Below are 20,412 nucleotides of genomic sequence, written 5' to 3'. Positions count from 1 at the left end.
GAAGGGCATCCAGAGTTGTATTTAGAAACTACTACATAATAATAAAAACCCTCAAAGTTGTTGCACCGATTTTCTGGCATTAGGTTTTTTCGGGGACATTTGTCCAAAAAACACTGTGTCACTTGTGCATCTTTCTCAATTTGTTTTGTTCTTGTTTGGGGAAAATTAATTAAGTGAAGGTTGCAGTGTGTTAGTTTCAATATTTGATGTAGGAAACAGTAAATAATTTGTTTTAGTATTTAACAGATAGGAGAAGTTTAATTAGTTGCTGCAGTAGGTGATTCGGGTGGGATTCTCGAATTTTCACACCAGGTGCACTTGTTCTTGCCTATTGCACTCCTACCATGATATTTAATAAAATGGCTCGGCTTCTTTGGGGATAAATTGTTAACGTGTTGTTATTTTGCAGTGTTTTGATCTTTGGTTGCATTTAAGAAATTTATGGTTGTTATTACTTAATATTTCCATTAGGAATATTACAAAATCCCACTAAAGAGCAGGATGAAGGTTGTCGAGGTGATAGTGGCAACCCTTCCTCGTTGTTTCCATAAGGTTTGGCCCCTTACCCTATGAGGCTTTGCACCAAACCTGCCAAATTTTGCGGTAACAATTGCAAAAGATGAAATCTTAACCAAAAATAATATGAGATCTTTGTTTTTCAAAAAATCAAGTGGAACTCAGTTTGGATCACCCAATCAAAAGTTATAGATCCAAGAATACATGGTACTCCTTGAAGGTACAAGTATGAAAATCATTAGATATCAATCATTTGATGTGCTCCAAATTGCACAAAATCGAGATGACAACAAAATGTACCCAAAATCACATAAATAATTTGCAATGTTCAAAAAATAGTTATATTCAAAAGATATCCTAAATATGCATACCATCTCAGCCAAAGGAAGTCTATGTTTTGCAATGCAATCCCTTAGAGCTTGTTTCTAGAAGCACTTCTAACCAAAAAAATCCAAGTATTGCCAATTCTATAAGATACAAAACGTTGAGAGAAGCACATTGCTTCCAAGTAATGACAACAGAGTCCCAACCTAGAAATACAAACGGGGGCAACATGCCACCCAAATAAATATAAATTGCCCTAAGATTTAAACTTGCAAAATATAAGAGAAATCATGTCCTATAAAAACTCATCTATTTATATTAGTAAATTGAGCAATCCTCATCCTAACCCTAGATCATGGTCATAGTGCCTACATAGTAAAATAGTATTATGGGTGCCCAATGCACATGGGCCAACTAACCCCATTGAACTCATAGGACCCGATGAAAATGCCATCTGATATGGTTTACATGATGGTGTTGTGTCAAGGGCATAGTAACATTGCATCACAAACATATATCAGGGGGTCATACCCTATGTCCAAATTGGTAATATGAAGATTCAATCAACATAATGTTTGAGACAATGTTAAAGTCTTGAACTAGGTACATGGGATGCATCCTTGTCTTATGTTAGCATCCCTTGTAGGTAAGGGATGCAAACACTATCAACTTTGCATTGACTTGATTTGACAACAAACTAGAGACAATGTCCCAAGTCTTGATCTAGGGACATGGATGCATCCTTGTCTTATGTTAGCATCCCCTGTAGGCGAGGGATGCAAACACTACCACCTTTGCATTAACTATATTTGACGAAAAACTCTATAAAGGACTTAATTAAAATTTAAGACCCTCTCGAGTAGACAAACTAAGATTCTAGAGGAAATAAAGGGAGTTGCAAGTCATTACTCTACCGCCATCTTCGCCCTACAAACGAGGGCTATAGGGAACTAGAGGAGATTTCAGAAAGAACTATTGGAAGAAAAGGGGTAGGAAGGATCTTATCCTTGGTAGCATGGATTTTGTATAACTACCCAGGGAAAAAGAAAGTCTTACAATAATAGAAGTTTATTCAAAAGGGTGGTTTTAGAATCTAATGGGTTGTAAGGGCCACCAACAAAGATGCACCATAGGAGATACTAATTAGACTCCAAGTAAAATCTACATTACATATAGAAGGTATTAGAGGAACTTTGAAATACAAACATTTTCATACTTGGTGATGAGCACCAGTGTTGCAGCAATAATGTTGCAACTCCTAGGCTTCCTACTTTACTTTTATCAACCTGGTGGTTCGTAACAAACTTGGAAGCGACGGTGTTGTATGCACAAGTACTAGTTCTTACTGCAGGTTGTCACTTGGTTAGTTAGCGCAAGATCACTGGGAGCTCAAGCCAACTTCTATGGATTCCAAAAGAAGCTCTATATGAAATGAAAGAAATGAAAGCTTACTCTATAGAGGCTATTCTACTTGCAGAAAGAAGAAGAAGACTAAAATGTAAGGTAAACCTAGCAAACCCTAATTAACCAACTAATCTTACTTTTGCAAAAAGAGAGATACAAACCATGAAATGAATGCCATTACTTAATCTAGAAAGTAAACAACATCTACTCAAGCTATTTCTAGAAGAAAATGAGGAAAAACCATCTTTTTTATTTTTTATGTATTTTTAGGTGAAATTGTCATGCATGTAATTTATTTGTTTGTGAATGTGGTAGTGATTAGGTGGCGATGGAGGGCGCATTTAAAGTTTGCAGAGGTGTAGGAAGGTGTGGATGGGTCCTAGGAGGTCTCAGGTGGCCTTCTGGAGGTTTTTCCTGTAATCGGACTTCAAAAAGACACCTACAGGAAAATCTACAGGAGGTTGCAGGGGATCTACAGGAGGTCTACAGAAGGATGCCGAGAGCAGTTTTGGAGGTTTTGAAGGTGGGAAAGCGGGTGGAAAGGGTAGTTGAAGGCTAGGGTGATGTGTTAAGGTGTCTAGGGTTCATCAAGAAGGATCAGGAAAGAGAAAGATGGTTGGACTTGTTCAAGGAAAGAGAGGAAAGTGCAGAAAACTAAGGCAGATTTGTGAGGGACTTTGGGTGACCTGTGGAACATAGATCAAAGAGAAATGGTGTTGGCTGATTGGCTGACTTATTGTGAGAGGAGGATTGTTGCAAGAGAACTAAAACTCACATCATGAGATTAAGCAAGCAAGGAAACTAGCTACATCAAAAAACAGAACTTTGCATCAAGCTAGTCTAAATTCTGATCTAGGAAAGTAAATGTTGAAAAATGCTACATGGAAAGAAAGCATGGAAGGAAATTTATTGCAAAGACAGAAATGAGCATGGTGAAATAGATCTATAGCAAAAGCATTAACCTTCTAACAAACTGCAACACTAGAAATCCTATGGAAAAGACAAATCTGTGTTTTTTTGTGGCAGCAAGAGGGTCTTGGCCTCAGTTCATGGTCCCAGAGGGAGGAAAGGAGGCCAAGGCTCTGTTGATGGCCTTTTTGTATCTTTTTCCTATCACTGTTCAACCTGCTACAGCAAACTGAAATGGAAACAACCTTTTAAATCACCAAAAGCAACCTATTCTTAACTAAGAAAGAAATCTATCTAACAGCAACTAATTCATAAACTGAAACAAAGCATATAAATACAAAACAAGAGGAGCTTGGATGCTTGGATTGGGCCCTAACCCAAGATCTTTAGCCCTCTTAGGTAACTCAGTGCTAGCTCAAACAAGATCTCATCTTCATTATCAAAATAATAATAGGATTACATGAAACTGTCAACAAAAGTAAGCTCGAAGTTGAGCAGAGCAAAGTTGCAACAAAAATTCAAAAATTTGACTAACTTCCAACAACCTAATGAGGCCCTAGGCCTCTCTACTTATACAACTGAAGCTCCCAACAGCTTCCTTAAAATCAGGGAGGCTTGGCTCAAAAAACTTGAGATAAATAGAAGTTATCCTCTACTTGCTCAGCTGCCTCTTTGGTGCATTGATGTGGCTACTTGTGCTCCAAGCTGCATGATGGAGAATTCGAAGTGGGGAATCATAAATGAGGGGGATACCCTCCTATAAATCCTCTCCCTTGTCTTCTTTGAATATTTGCTGCCAAATGTCCATTAAATCTTTGACTTTGTCTCCAAAATTGACCAAAAATCTGCATTAAGCACACATTAGACTCCATGGCATAATGACCAACCCAACTCACTCTATTAACATAAATATAATAAAAAAAACATGCAATAAGCTAATGAGAATGGTGGATTAACTAGTCCATCTCCTCATCTTTGATGGCCCTGATGGCCTCCCTGACATCCCATGCTTCTGATGTGAGGTCTTCTTCTTTGTCATGGAATCCTGCCTTTCTGTCCACCTCTTCCCACTTTTGTTGTTATTCTTCGTCTTTTCTACCTTCTAGTAGGCCTAGCAGCAGTGGGGGACTCAATTTAAGGCCAATCCAATTGGCCTTCAAAGTCTGCATAGAGCGCTTGTACAGTGGCACTCTCCTTAATGCTTCTTTCATCTTTGTTGGGGAGTGATACTCCCTGATTTGCAGACTGTGGGAGAGTGTTCCACCTCCTCATACAAGCATGAATACAGTTTTCCCCAAGTAATCTTTCCATGTCCTCAAAATGTGAAATGGCCTGAGCCTGATCATTGATATATTTAGGGGCACTTTGAGGATTATTTGCAAGCAGCTGGTGTGTGCGGATGAGAGCCATGTGGTCTGATGGCTCAGCTTTGATCATTAAGGGTTCATTTTTTCTTTTGCCATCAACTTTTTTATTTCTGTTGCCATTTTCTCCTCATGATTCATCCATGATGCCATGGCCATCAGTTGCAAGTCCCCTAGCCTAGCATTGGGGCCCCATAGGTTCATATCGGTGAGGGCCATGTTATGCAAATAGAACTCTGCTATCTTTGCCTTGTCTTCTACTGAACTTTGGTCACATAGGTCCGTAAATTGTTTATAATCTTGGAAAGGCATTGTGCCCCTTTGTGCCAAAGTCTTGATCTGAAACTGCAGCCATTGGTCTTTGAGGTATACTCCATATCATTTTGCTGGTGTTCTGCACTATAGTGCCTCCATAGACCAGCGGGCCATGCATGCCAATTGTGTCTCCTTTTCTTGCAATTATCTTCTTAGCAACTCATTTTCTGCTTCCAAGTGAGTTCTTTTGATTCCCTCTATGTCTTACAGCACTGAATTCCATGCCCATTTCTCTAAGTTTGTTCTCCATGTGGCCAATATCCTCTACCCCCTTGGATTTGGTGATTTGCATCCATCTATGGTTCTTTATTCTTTCTTTTTCCAACTCAAAGAAAAGTGGAACTGCAAATTTCTGTGGAATGATTTTTCCCCCTCAAGAAGATTGTAGTAAGAGCCCAAACTAGGCTGGGGGTCAAGTTCTTGAGTCTATGTTGTTTCCTCCTTCCCCTTTGGCTGTTCTTCTACCCTTTTCTCAAGTTTTTCGGTCTCCTGTAGCTTAGTTATGGTCTCTTGTATAACAGTTTGTGCCTCCTGTAGAGCTGTTTTTGAGTCCTGTAGTTGCACTCTTTCCTTCCAAGTGGAAGATCTGGGACTTGCTCTTTCATACGTGATGGGGGTTTTAGAGGGAGATTCTTCCCCTTTGACAGTGGGTGAATCTTCAATTACAATGGGCACTATTGAAGATGGCTGTGGTTTTCCTGTTTTTATCCTTGTGCTTTTCCGAGCCCTGAAATACATTGATGTTCGCCTCTTCCTCTTTTGTTTTGGTTTCACTAGGGTGCTGAGGGCAGCAAGAGCAGCTGCTGCCTCCCTTTCTAGGGTCTCAGGAGACACTTCTGTCTTTTCTGCCCCTTTTTCCTCTCCTTTTGTCTTCTCTGTCTCTGCTGGTTTTGTTTCCTCTTGCTTTGTTTTGGTTTCTTCCTCCTTTGGTTTAGTTTCCTCCTTCTCTATTTTGGTGTCTTCCTCCTCTGTTTGTTCCTCAGTTTCCTCCCCTTCTTCCCCTTGCTGCTCTTCCCCCTCACTTTCAGAAGGACTGTGGTCATATGTGAGGGCCTTTATATCATCTTCTCCTGTCATATTTCTGAAGATTTCCCATGCTATGGGGATTGTGAAGGTATGGAGGCCTTCTTCCACTAATAGTTTAATCAACCCATGGTGAGCCAACTGATCTAGACCTCATGTTTTCAACTTAATGCTGGAGTCTATAAGTGACTGCAGGAGAAAATAGGGAATGCTGAGTTTTTGGGGTGTTGGCGTGTCCATGCCATATCTCAACTGATGGAGGAGTCCGAAATGGTAGCCATAAACTATGCTATACCTTCTTTCACAAGAAATATACTTGATAATTTGGTAACTGACCTCATCCCAAGGGTAAGGTATGCTTGTTCTTCTGATGCCATTTTTGTCTTCTACAGGATGTTCATTTGGTTGGAAGAAGTTTTTCTTGGCAGATTTCCCAATTGGATTTTCATCTTTGCTCCAAAGTAATCCAAGGGGAAGGTTGGTAACCCTACTGATAAATTCTGGGGTGATTTCCATGGAGAGACCCCTCAAAGTAACAGTGGCATGGATCCTTGAGTGAGGGATTAAAGAAAGGGCAAATCCACTTCTTCATCAAACCTTTGGAATTTTTCAAAGAATGGCATCCAACTGGCTCTGGTAAAAATGGCTACTACTTCGAGATGCTCATGGATCCTAGCTGAATTTGTGGGCTCCTTCCTCATGAATCCCCTGGTAATTTTGCTTATACCCCCTTTGAACACCCAAAATGGAGATGGAGGCAAGAAATTTGAAGGAACAGGAAAACAGAGAAAAACTTTGTTTTTTTTTTTTAAGAAAACAGGGGACAAAAAATTTATGGAATTCCTCCTCCTACAAACTCAATTCCTCCTTAAAATTGTATCATTCCTTGCACATATTAATAATCAAGGTGGGTATGCACAGAACCTACCTCCTCAAGCCATAAATCGAGCAAAAATCCAGTGTTTTCTCCTTAAAAACTGCTTACTACCCCTCCTGTAGAACTGGTTGTAAGTGCTCCTGTAGAACGTTGATAGCAGAAGGATGGCTGAAAATGATAGAGAACGATGGTTTCGAGGCTATGGAGGTGGTATAGAGCTTGCTGTAGCTAAGTGGACGAGGATGAAATGGAAGAAAAGGTGGTGAAGGAGTTTCGAGGAGGAATACTTATGTCTTCTTTGAGATATTTCCGGTGATGGGGTGAGCTGGCAAAAAGGTACGTTGCCATATTTGGACCGTTGGTCCCCATTGCCTTGTCATCATGACTCCTCATGACTCCTTCCCGCAATCACTTCCCATCATTGCATCGGAGTTTGTATACCCTCCACTACCTGTCCTTTGGATTTTCTGTGAGTTGACTAGGCACACGTGTGGTGGCATCTCCGGATGAGCGCAGTCAACTGGATGAGGGTGGCCAATTAACTGGCCACCTTTTCTCGTTCAACCCTAACCATCTCATTCACTTATGCATATTTTTTAATTACACAGATGCAACAGAGGAGAGGGTTAGACACTTACCTACAAGTCGAATGTTCGTGTTGTGGTGCATCTTGGTTCCTTTGTTGTTGCATGCTCGTATTTCAGTTGTTGCATGCCTGTATCTCCTCTGTTGTATGCTTTCTGCTCCCTGATGTGTGGCTTGTTTGCTTTGTGCAGGTACCCTCTAGCTGGATCTGGCTTCAGACATCCTCTTCAATCCTATGGCTGCACCTATTTTGCTGTTGTGGCTTGATTTTAAGGGGATCAGCTGCTACAGGAAATCCTACAAAAGCTCATGTCGCTGCTTCTCCCTTTAAAAATTTTAGCTGATTTTTGTGCTGGGAGCTGTGAGGATGATATTGAAGATGCTGATGAAGATAGAGAGGTACTTGGTAAACTGCAGGGGAGATTTGGAGGTGTTGTTCCTTTTACTTTTTGCAGGTGTGGGATGGATGGCCAGGAGGGTGGATAGTTGTAAGAAGGCCTACATGCGCTCCATGAAATCTCTCAACCCCTCAAACTGCTTTTTGAGACCATTTTTGGCTCTCTATGATTTCTACAGGAGCCTCCTGTAGAACACACAGGGCCTCCTGTAGGATACACAGTGTTCGGAAAAAAAACACAGTGAGGTGGAAGAAAGGTCAGAAATGATGGAGAAGAGTGTGGAGGAGGTGAAATAGGCTTTGTGGCATCTTCTCTTGCTTCCTGTGGTCCACCTGTAACCTGCAATGCATATTAAAAGTCAATTTTCTCTTCCTTCTTTTCTCTGTGTTTTCTCTTTTTTGTTTTTTTTGTTTTTTTTTTTGAAAGACAACTAGGGCGCGTCAAGGAGGTTTTCACCCTAATTCCCTACCCTAGGCGCCTCCAAGGGAGATTTTCACCCAGGGATCATATTCTCTCTCTTTTTTTGTTTTTGTCATCACTGGGCCACCTCAAAAGAGGTTTTCAACCCAATGATGGGACTCAAGCGCCTCATGGAGGTTTTCACTTGAGTCCTTATTATTTTTTCTTTTTTCTGCTTCTTCAGTGAGTGGGTGGAGTGGAGGCTAAGACCTGCTCCACTACCAACACTGTCTTATTCAGATTTTCAATGAACTCTCGCTTAGAGAGGGGCTTCTTGTAAATTTTCAACCTATGTCCATTAACAAGCATGGGGATGGCTTCCTCATCAATGGTTCTGATCATAACTGAACCATTGTCATTGCATTTTTCCACAGTGTAGGGTCCCAGCCATCTTGTCCTCAGCTTGCCTTTGAAGTCTTTATACCTTGAGTCATAGAGCAGTGCCCAATCTCCCTCTTGGAATTGCTTCTCCTTGATATTTTTGCCATGCCATATTTTCCTTTGAACCTGAACTACCTCTGTGTGGAGAAGGGCCTACAATCTTTGTTCATCCAATCCATTGAGTTGGAGTAGCCTTTCCCTCTGTGCATGGCTGAGGTCTAGGTCCAGCTGAGCTGCCATCCTTAGTGTATTGTATTCAAATTCTATTGACAGCAAAGCCTTCTTCCCATAGACCAGTTCATAGGGTGTGAACCCTGTGGTGGTCTTCCATGTGTTGTAGGCCCAGGTGGCCTCAACTAGTTTATCTGCCCAATCTTTTTTGCTGTTGCTCACTACCTTGGTCAGAATTCCTTCCAAAGCTCTATTAGTGACTTCCACCTGCCCATTAGCTTGTGGATGGTAAGGGGTGGAAGTCATGTGCTTGATTTTATGATGTGTGAGCAGGTCTTCAATCAAATTTGAAGTGAACTGACTGCCTTGATCTGTAACCAGTTCTCTTGGATACCCGAACTTACAGAATATGTTTTCTCTTAAAAATTCAGCTGCTTTTTCCTCTGTTGTTGCCTTGATTGCTTTTGTCTCTGCCCATTTTGTCAAATAATCGGTGCACACAATTATGTATTGCCTCTGTTTTGAAGGAGGGTTGATAGGACCCACAAAGTCCATGCCCCACTTCTCGAATGGCTCAAAGGTCACTTGAGGTTGCATGGGCATCTCATACTTTGGAGTAGGTTTCCCCATCCTTTGGCACCAATCACATTGGCTGGTGTATCTCTTCGCATCTTGATGAAGAGTGGGCCAATAGTAGCCTGCTTGCAAGATTTTGAAGGCAATCCTCTTTGCTGCAAAATGGCCTCCACAAGGCCCGTCGTGACAGGTTAGGAGAATGTCAAAAACTTCCTCCTCCCTGACACATCTTCTCAAGATCTGGTCTAGGCCAAGTTTGAAGAGATTGCCCCCAATCCAAGTGAAAGGGGTGTTTTTACTCACAATCTTGCTCTTCTCTTTTGAGAACAGGTGTGGTGGGAACTGTGCTGAAACCAAGTAATTTGCCATATCAGCAAACCATGGAGAGAGTACTGAGATAGCAAATAGGTGTTCATCTGGCATTTGACCATCCACCATTCCTTCTTCACTTGCAGGCAAACTTACTCTAGACAAAAAGTCAGCAACAACATTTTCTTTACCAGGCTTATCAACAATGGTTAAATCAAACTGTTGCAGTAAAAGCAACCATCTAATAATGCAAGCATTTACAGCTGGTTTATTCATTAAATACCTAATTGCAGCGTGATCAGTGTGTACAAAAGTTTGATAGTCTGTCATGTAATGTCTGAATTTATTTAAGGAATGCACTACAGCTAGGACTTCCTTCTCGGTTACCATGTAGTTTAACTTTTCCTTTGACAAATTTTTACTTATAAAGTATATGGCATAAGGTAACATTTTATCAATTTGTCCCAAGGCTGCTCCAATTGCTTTGTTTGAGGCATCTGTGTGAATGTGGAAAGGTAGGGCCCAGTTTGGGCCTCTCAAAATTGGGGCAGTCACAAGTTTGTTTTTCAAGGTATCTAGGGCTTCTTGACAATTTTCAGTCCATATGAACTCGACATCTTTTCCCAAAAGACCAAACAACGGAGAGGCTAACTTACTGAAATCTTTAATGAATCTTCTATAATATCCCGCTAAGCCTAGGAAACTTCAGACATCTCTCACCTTTCGAGGAGGTGGGACCCTATGGATGATGGCAATTTTGTTGAGGTCCACCTGCAATCCTTATTGAGATATTGCATGACCTAGCACATCCCTTCAGTCATCAAAAATTCACATTTTTCCGGACTGAGGAACAGGTTCATTTCAATACACTTGTCCAAATTTTTTCCTAGGTTAGATAAAGCTTCTTGAAAGTTAGAACCATAAGGAGTAAAATCATCCATATATATTTCCACTGCATCATGAACCAATTCAGAAAATATACTCAATACTACTCTCTGGAAAGTGGCTGGAACATTGCACAAACCAAAAGGAAAGACCCGGTATGCAAAGGTACCCCAAGGACAAGTGAAAGTGGTCTTATCTTGGTCTTCTGCGCTGATTTGAATCTGATTGTACCCGCTAAACCCATCTAGGAAGGAGAAAAATTTTCCCCGCCAGACCATCTAACACTTGATCTATGAAAGGCAAAGGAAAATGGTATTTTTTAGTGGCCTTGTTCAGTTCCCAATAATCGACACAGATTCTCCACTTACCATTTTTCTTTGGCACTAGCACCAAATGAGAGATCCATTCACAGTCAAAGTTGGGGTAGATGAATCCTGCATCAAGTAATTTTTGTAATTTTTCCTTAACAATGTCTTTAAGGGTTGGATTCATCCTCCTTTGAGGTTGCCTAACTGGTTTAAAATCTTCCTTAATATATATATGATGAGTACATACTGAAGGGTTCACTCCCTTCATCTCCTTATAACTCCAAGCGAAAGCATCTAAATGTTTTCTCAATAAGCTGCACAGTTCCTTCTCCTGGGAAGTGGATAGGAATGAGTTGATTTTCAAAGTTCTTTCTGGGTCGAACTCTATATTCTTAACACGGAGAGAGGTCGGGTCGGCCACACAGAGATCAATTAAGGGATTGTCTTGGGTTTCTTTCACTAGATCTTCTAATGGAAAAATACTGGGGGGTGGATTCTAAATTAAATTTTCAATGATATCATCCTCATTTTGTGGTTCCCCCCATGACAGTTTCTACTGCACACATTGGTGCAGAATAAACTTCAGCCTCATCCTCCTCCTCCAACCAGAGAGGTAGATCATGTTCTAGCAAGGGTTGGGCAGGAGGGTATAGGATTAGCTGCTTGGACATATGCTCGTTCTTGATGGTCATGTTCCCAGCCCGACAACTGATGTAAGCATCGGCAGTGGCCAACCAGGGTCTTCCCAGGATGAGAGGATACCTAGTGAGCTTTGCCTTCAGCTGGAGAACTAAGAAATCAGCAGGGTACTCCCAAGAATCAATGGAGACCATCACATCCTCCACAATCCCTTCAGGGGTCACGGTGGAGTGGTCTGCTAGCTGCAGTATTGTCGTGGTCTTTCTCAAGGAGCCCTGGAGGTTGAGTTTGAGCATGGTGTCCTTTGTCATCACATTAATGGCAACTCCCAAATCAATCAAGGTATGCGGGATCATGGTTCCATTGATGTGGATATCAACTACTGGGCTTCCAGGGTCTAGATATTTCGGACAGATTACCTGCCCCAACATCAGGTCGGACAGTTGTCCTATGACATTAATGGTTGGGGCATCTCTCTTGTGCCTGCCTGGATGCCTAAAGCACTTCTCTTTGATCATCTTATTGTATATAGGCACATCCTTTATGGCTTGGAGAAGTGGTATCTTTACACACAACTGTTTCAATTCTCCCAGAAGCTCAGTTTCTTCTGGGGTGCGTTGTGTTGTCCTGAATAGTCTCTTAGGGAAAGGTGGAATTGTTTTCGGTTCACTTTCCTCTTTATCTTCCTCAACTTCCTGAGGGGTTTGGCTGGGCAGGCATTTGGGGTTGCCTTGGTGGAGCAGGAGGCAATGGTTGCGGTTGAGCAAGTGGTGGAGGCAAAAGAGCGAGAGGAGAGTTGTACTGGGGCCTCCACCCCTGATGAGATGCATTCCACTGAGGTTGTGGTTGAGCATAGGATTGAAATGCATGAGCAGTTGGTTGGGCATGATATTGAGATGGATAGGACCAAGGAGGAGGTGTGGACCAGGAAGGATGAACAGGAGGGCCCCAAGAAGGTATGGAAGTGGCTTGGTTGGGGTTGTAGTATGCCTGAGATGTCCCTTGCATCCCCTGTTGGTATGGTCTAGGTCCATGCGGTCTCTTTTGGTTCATGAAATAGAATGGTTCAGTGGCTCTTTCGACCCTCTGGTATACAGCTTTAAGTCTGGGCAAAGAAGGGCACTTATCTGTAGAATGATCTTCTTCACAGATTGAACAAACCTCTATAGAGTTCAATGGACATTCGTTCCTAGGATGCCTTCTGGTGCACCTAGGACAGAAAATGGCCAAAGCCCTCTCTACTTCCTCTTGTTTCCTTTTGATATGCAAGGTATCCATTTGCATGGCAAGAGTCTGCAGCATCTCACTCTTGAAGTCTTCCAACATGTTTCCAAGTTCACCTTTGAGGGATGAACTGGATGAGGAGGTACTGGCTATGGGTTGACTCCCCCTACCTCTCTTTCTGGCTGCCCTAGAATGGTTTCTAAAAACAGTCTTTATGTCTTCATAAGGTAGTTGGTAGATGTCTCCTCCAGCTAGTAGATGGAGGGTGTCTAGAAGGTCTTCCGAAATTCCCCTGAGCAGGACCAACTTCAAAGATTCGGGGTCGAGTGTGCACCTGGCCCTTTTATAACTGAGCTGGAACCTCTCTTCATAATCTTCCAAAGATTCATCACTTCCCATGGTCATTCGGAAGATTTCTTCCTTGGTGTCTTTTGACCTACAGTAGTCTCGATATTTGTTATTAAAGGCCTGTTGCATCTGAGCCCAAGTTGTGATGCTATTGCCAGGTAACCCCATGAACCAGTGCAATGTTGCATCCTTGAGAGTAGAAGGAAATAGTTTCAACTTTTGTTCATCTTCTGCATAGTCATAGGTTCGACAGATAACAACGAACTCAAACAAGAAGGTGTCAGGATCTTCTGTAGTCAATCCATGGAAGTGAGGTAGGGTTGAAGGGCTTATGTTCTTCATTTTAGTGTCCCCATTGGTCTCTCGGATGGGAAAGGTACCCTCTACTCTTTCTCCATTCCCCCTAGCATTTCTGTTTTCAGCCATTGTCTCAGGAGGGATGTTTTCTTCTTCTTCTTCCCCTATAGGTTCTTCAAATATCTCTGGTTGTTCACCTAAAGGTTCTTCCTGATCACTGCCACTGAAGAAGAGAGAAGGGTGGCTATGTGATGTGGTGGGGGTGTTGGGCAAGAATTTTCTTGAATTATCTCTATTCCTATGAGGCATGAAAAGAAATCTTTTGGTTGATTTTTGCTTTTTTTCTACTTGTACCTGCAAAACTGAAATTGATTAAACAAACAAATTGCAACTAACTGAAATGAAATTGCAGAACTTAAAAGGAAAGCAAATGAGATGCAAAATTGAAATGAAAGCAGGGAAATGACTAATCTACTTTTGTTGAAATGGAAATTGCAGAATTGAAAGGAAAGCAGGGAAATGACTAATCTACTTTTGCTGAAATGGAAATTGCAGAAATTGAAAAGGAAATGCAGAAACTGAAAGGAACAACTACTCTACTTTTGCTGAAATAAACTACTTAGCAGAATGTTGTAGTAGAAAATAGAAGAAAAGCAGTAATCACAAAATACTCTGACGCTTCCCCGGCAACGGCGCCAAAAAGTGGTGAGCACCAGTATTTCAGCAATAATGCTGCAACTCTTGGGCTTCCTACTTTACTTTTATCAACCCGATAGTTCGTAACAAACTTGGAAGCGACGGTGCTATATGCACAAGTACTAGTTCTTACTGCAGGTTGTCACTTGGTCAGCTGGCGCAAGATCACTAGGAGCTGAAGCCAACTTCTATGGATTCCAGAAAAAACTCTATATGTGATGAAAGAAAGGAAAACTTACTCTACAGAGGCTACTCTACTTGCAGAAAGGAGAAGAAGACTGAAATGTAAGGTAAACCTAGCAAACCCTAATTAACCAACTAATTTTACTTTTGCATAAAGAGAGATACAAACCATGAAATGAATGCCATTACTTAATCTAGGAAGTAAACAACATCTACTCAAGCTATTTCTAGAAGGAAATGAGGAAAAAACAACTTTTTTTATTTTTATGTATTTTTAGGTGAAATTGTCCTGCATGTAATTTATTTGTTTGTGAATGTGGCAGTGATTAGGTGGCGATGGAGGGCGCATTTAAAGTTTGCAGAGGTGTAGGAAGGTGTGGATGGGTCCTAGGAGGTCCCAGGTGGCCTTCTGGAAGCTTTTCCTACAATCGGACTTCAAAAAGACACCTACAAGAAAATCTATAGGAGGTTGCAGGGGATCTACAGGAGGTCTACAGGAGGATGCCAAGAGCAGTTTTGGAGGTTTTGAAGGTGGGAAAGCGGGTGGAAAGGGTAGCTGAAGGCTAGGGTGATGTGTTAAGGTGTCTAGGGTTCATCAAGAATGATCAGGAAAGAGAAATATGATTGGACTTGTTCAAGGAAAGAGAGGAAAGTTGATGAGGAAAGTGCAAAAAACTAAGGCAGATTTGTGAGGGACTTTGGGTGACCTGTGGAACATAAATCAAAGAGAAATGGTGTTGGCTGATTGGCTGACTTATTGTGAGAGGAGGATTGCTGCAAGAAAACTGAAACTCACATCATGAGATTAAGCAAGCAAGGAAACTAGCTACATCACAAAACAGAACTTTGCATCAAGCTAGTCTAAATTCTGATCTAGGAAAGTAAATGCTGAAAAATGCTACATGGAAAGAAAACATGGAAGGAAATTTGTTGCAAAGACAGAAATGAGCATGGTGAAATAGATCTATAGCAAAAGCATTAACCTTCTAACAAACTGCAACACTAGAAATCCTATGGAAAAGACAAATCTGTGTTTTTCTATGGCAGCAAGAGGGTCTTGGCCTCAGCTCATGGTCCCAGAGGGAGGAAAGGAGGCCAAGGCTCTATTGATGGCCTTTTTGTATCTTTTCCCTATCATTGTTCAACCTGCTACAGCAAACTGAAATGGAAACAACCTTTTAAATCACCAAAAGCAACCTATTCTTAACTAAGAAAGAAATCTATCTAACAGCAACTAATTCATAAATTGAAACAAAGCATATAAATACAAAACAAGAGGAGCTTGGCTGCTTGGATTGGGCCCTAACCCAAGAGCTTCAGCCCTCTGAGGTAACTCAGTGCTAGCTCGAACAAGATCTCATCTTCATTATCAAAATAATAATAGGATTACATGAAACTGTCAACAAAAGTAAGCTCGAAGTTGAGCAGAGCAAAGTTGCAACAAAAATTCGAAAATTTGACTAACTTCCAACAACCTAATGAGGCCCTAGGCCTCTCTACTTATACAACTGAAGCTCCCAACAGCTTCCTTAAAATCAGGGAGGCTTGGCTCCCAAAACTTGAGATAAACAAAAATTATCCTCCACTTGCTCGGCTGCCTCTTTGTGCATTGATGTGGTTGCTTGTGTTCCGAGCTGCATGATGGAGAATTCAAAGTGGAGAGTCATAAATGAGGGGGATACCCTCCTATAAATCCTCTCCTTTGTCTTCTTCGAATATTTGCTGTCAAATGTCCATTAAATCTTTGACTTTGTCTCTAAAATTGACCAAAAATCTGCATTAAGCACACATTAGACTACATGGCATAATGACCAACCCAACTCACTCTATTAGCATAAACATAATCAAAAAAACATGCAATAAACTAATGAGATGGTGGATTAAGCTAAGTTAGGAGGCAAAATGAGCCCATATAATTACCCATTTATGGGGCTCATCACTTGGATTGATGTGGGATTAATGATCACATGCATGGATTAGCCATAGGGTACTCAGTGGAGTTTATTGCCTTCACCCTCATCTAAGAATGCTTATTTGGACCTACATAGGCTTATACCTTAGATAAACATATGTAGAATGCAAATAGATGTGCTTAAGAACCCTTTTAGAAAAAAATGGTATTTAAGCTCTGACAAGCCCTTTTTTTGCTACAACACTACAAGACTATATACGAATAGTATGCCAAGCATACTTAATAGAAGATGGAGAATTCAAGATACTAACATCAAATGACTCAAAATATGCTAGTTTGTATGGAATACTAAAGTGGCCTTCAAGCTCAGAATTTTGGTGGGTCGAATCACTATTAAGCTCAAAATGTTGGGGTAGATGACTTTTAATCAGAGCATAGCAATTAAGGCCAAGGTGCACTCTATTGTGTCAACCAAAAAACTATGATTTATTTGATAGAAAGAGGAGAAAGTGAAAAAGGTGGTTTGTTTTAAATGATGACCTACCTAGATAGTAAAGCAAGGATGTTATTCACCCCATCAAGGTTTGATTCCCCGAAGGGAAACGCTTGCCCCTAGTAGGTTATTGTGCTCATGAAAACGGGGCAATATGTGTGAGTGGTGTTAGTCACATATCTTGGGAAAATTTGGCAAAATAAATGCCACCAGAGTCACAGAGGCTTAGACAAAGGGCATCTTATGTAGCATGTGAGATGCTTCTACTCATTGTAATATCTCATAAAGAACAATTTTCCCCTACTCATATGGACCAAACATACCTACCAAAAAAGAAACAAAAAGCATGCATTTTGGCATTGCATGTTAAATTTCCTTGAAACCCTACAACTACTTAGATGAATCACTAAAAACAAGGCAACTGAAAACTAAAAACAAATTTACTTTCACCAAGATATAGGTTTTCTTGACAATATGTAAGCAGCAGAAAAACACCAAAGACAAAAACACATGCACACAAAGTTACACGCTTGTTTACCCAGGAAACCCAAAACGAAAAACCTCCTTTCTTTGTTGTGGTATCTTCTTGATTGTTCTTGAGCAATTGGATCTATTACAATCCACGTTGCTACTACAACCAACAACTGTCTCTGAGAATACAATTGTTCTCCTGTTGAATAGCCTTGACTTGCCCTAAGAATCTTGATCCCTGCTCCCCACAATCCTTGCGCCCTTGCTCCTATTTCGTTGCGCACTAGGAGCCCCTATTTCCTTGTGTACTTCTCTTATTTCCTAGCGCACAAGGCTCTTATTTCTTAGCGCACTTGTGGCCCTATTTTCTAGGGCACAAGAGGCCCTATTTTCTAGCGCACTTGGAGCCCTATTTTCTAGCACAATTGTGCTCCCAAATCTATGTGCACTTCCTCCTCAATAATACGCAATCCACACAAAGAATTGACCTCTCAAGAATGATTGATCTTGTGCCTTCATCCTCCTCTTTTTAGATAGAATTCAAGCATGCAAGAAAGCCTAGCTCAATTGAGAAGTTCGAGTTGTGATTGCGAGTTAACCGAGAGTTATACTCACTCTCTCTCCAATCAACACTGGAGTCTTAACTCATTCTCTCTCCAATCAACACCAAAGACTTAACTCATTCTAACTAAACTTGTAACTGCCACCTCGTCCTGTAGTCAACTAAAGAAGACTCCGAAAAACATGCAATATTAATGATCATTTCAGTACACTGGAAATAAACTCGCCAAAACTGAAGTCTATCTCATGAACTCGCACACATGCTAGAGAAAGACTAAGTCGAGGTATTCACTAGCTAAGGCACAAGCCAGAAGACCTTCCATCACTACATTTTCAACATTGCAAAGTGGCACAAACTTTTTAAAACCAAATATCAGCTAAGAACTTTGATAGGCATGTGCTATGCTCCCAAGATATAATATTCTTGTAATAATTCTTCTAAATTCTAGCAATATATCTTCTTTCCCTTTACTCGTCTATTTCCTCTAGGGAATAAACTCTCTTAGCATTGATTAGCTTTGCTTCTGCCCTCACTCTCCACCTGTCACTTCAAGAGAGTGCGTAGGGTAGCTACTACACCTACCTCTTCTACTAATACACATTCAAATATCATGAACTTGTATTGGAAGATTGTCCCCTAAACATGGCATTATAATGGAGGTTTCCCCCTTTGGATAACATTTTATTGGGAAGTTGCTCCCTAAAAGTGGCATTAAATAAGAATTGTCATAGTTTTACTCATTTCTATCTTCTCATGTTGTTCCTTTTCGAGTGGCATTATAGGAGTAAACTAGGGAGCATCACATGGAAATTTGTATTCAAATCATCAAGAAGAGATGGTTGTATTGGGCACAGGTTCCAAGAGATCGTTCTACCAACAAACAGGGAACATTATATTGCTCCAGAGATTTTTTTAACTTCCTCAATTCAGCTTGAAAGTCAAAGCGATACATCTTTTTATCGAGATTATACTTACCTTTTGTGATAGGTCCAAAAACTGCCTTGATGAAATGGTATTATGCAACTTTGAAAGTGTGACAAACTCAACTTCCTTTAGTGAGCCTGAAATTTCCCAAAACGCAGATCTTGTTGTTGGTATCATCCTTTTTTCTGCAACAACTCTGAGCTCGTCCACTATGTGACACTTTTGGGGAAGCTTGGGAATCATGGAAAAAAAAGTTACTGGATTGAATTAGAATTTTTGGTGAGATATATTTTAATATTCCAAACATTAAGACAGGTGTCTAAGTTGCCTTCTACCTAGAAACGGAACCGTTTCAGTGGTACCATGAGATTAAGAAGAAAAAAACCCTTTGGTACAACTTACATGTGGACCTAGCCCCAAAGGTTAGCTCAATTGGTCAAGACCTCGTCATTAAAGCACCTTTGCTATTGAGAGGCCACGGGTTCAATTTTCTCGACACTCCCGAGGTCAAGCTCCATTGTTGAGCTGGTAGGAAGTGATCCCTTTGGGAGGATCTACATGGTACAAATATTTCGTGGATGTAGCAGTCACTGATCTCCGGGGTCAGTGAACCACACAGAAAAAATATATTAAAAAAAAAAACTTACATGTGGACCATGTCTATTGCTGACATCCCAACACAATATGATGATGAAGAAGATCAAGGGGAAGTCAAAGTTCCGAAAGATCCAAATCAAAAGATGAAGTCTCTACAATCTCTGTGCATGCACTAGCGGGAGTGACCACCCCCAAAACTTGAGAATAAAGGGTTACATCAAAAATGAAACTGTGGGCACTATGGGTTCCATCAAAAACAAAACAATGGGCACTACTTCAATGAATTTTAAAGGACCTTTCTCAAAGTTCAAAAACGATAGGAGAGAGTATCAACTCAATGAATTTACTACTCTTCAATTAATCAGTGCTCACAAGATGCAAAAATTACTAAAGAAAGGGATTATTTTTGGGCTATTACTCTGCGTGTGCATGCCCCTGACCTAGCCACTGTCGCTACCTCCTGCAGCTTCCCCGCTTGGCAGCCTCCTACTGCTGAGCCCTCTCTGGCTTTGCCCGGTCTCCTCAGAGACCCTCTTTCTTTTGAACCACTCATGTCTGTGAGTTGTTCTTCCTTCATCTATTGCAGCCTCACGCTATCCCTTTACTCGGCAGCCTCCTGCTGCTGAGTTTTATTTAAACAATGCGTCCCACTGCAGAGGGAGACTCCTCCTCCCAACAAGGGAATGATGAAAATGAAGCAGCATTTGCAACTCTGATATCAGAAAACGGAGCTCCAAGAACCAGGCCATCGGTCAGTAAATTCGTGAAGAAACTAGCGGACATTCCAAAGATTTCACTACTGCCAACTCTCCCAAGAAGAGCTGCCATTTCCTTAGCAAAACGTGGTCTTGTAGGACAGTTCACAGGGCTCTGGCCTTCTCCAAGATCTGTTCAGAAATGGGTGGAAAGAAATTGGAGTGCAAATACACAAGGGAAGATAGCTATTCGTTTCTGTGGAAGGGGATATTATACTTTCCTATTTGAAACTAAGGAAGACAGAGACTTAATATTCAGAAATGGACCTTATTTTATGGATTCGAGAGGACTATACCTAAATAGATGGACGCCAGACTTCGATCCAGAGATGGATATCCCAAGCGCGGTCCCGGTCTGGGTCAGATTGCCACATCTTCCCCTCCACTACTGGGGAGATGACTCGGTAAGAGCTATTGGGAATGCGGTAGGCAAATAAATTGATAGGTGCGAATCCAAAGACAACATGCACACCTGCACAAGAATTTGTGTGGAAGTAGACCTGGGGA

General features: G+C 41.2%; 1 pseudogene; it reads right to left on the bottom strand.

The window, feature by feature from the left end:
• LOC149236603 (MLO-like protein 13 pseudogene) overlaps window positions 1–19,703 on the bottom strand; it is a 30,638-nt pseudogene extending 10,935 nt beyond the window's left edge.
• Window positions 19,704–20,412: the final 709 nt, after the last annotated feature.

Source organism: Pinus tabuliformis, chromosome 8 (assembly GCF_031772625.1).
Source record: "Pinus tabuliformis cultivar Carrire ecotype Pingquan chromosome 8, CPIR1, whole genome shotgun sequence".
NCBI classification, from domain to species: Eukaryota; Viridiplantae; Streptophyta; class Pinopsida; order Pinales; family Pinaceae; genus Pinus; species Pinus tabuliformis.
This window is presented reverse-complemented; position numbering and strand designations above follow the sequence as displayed.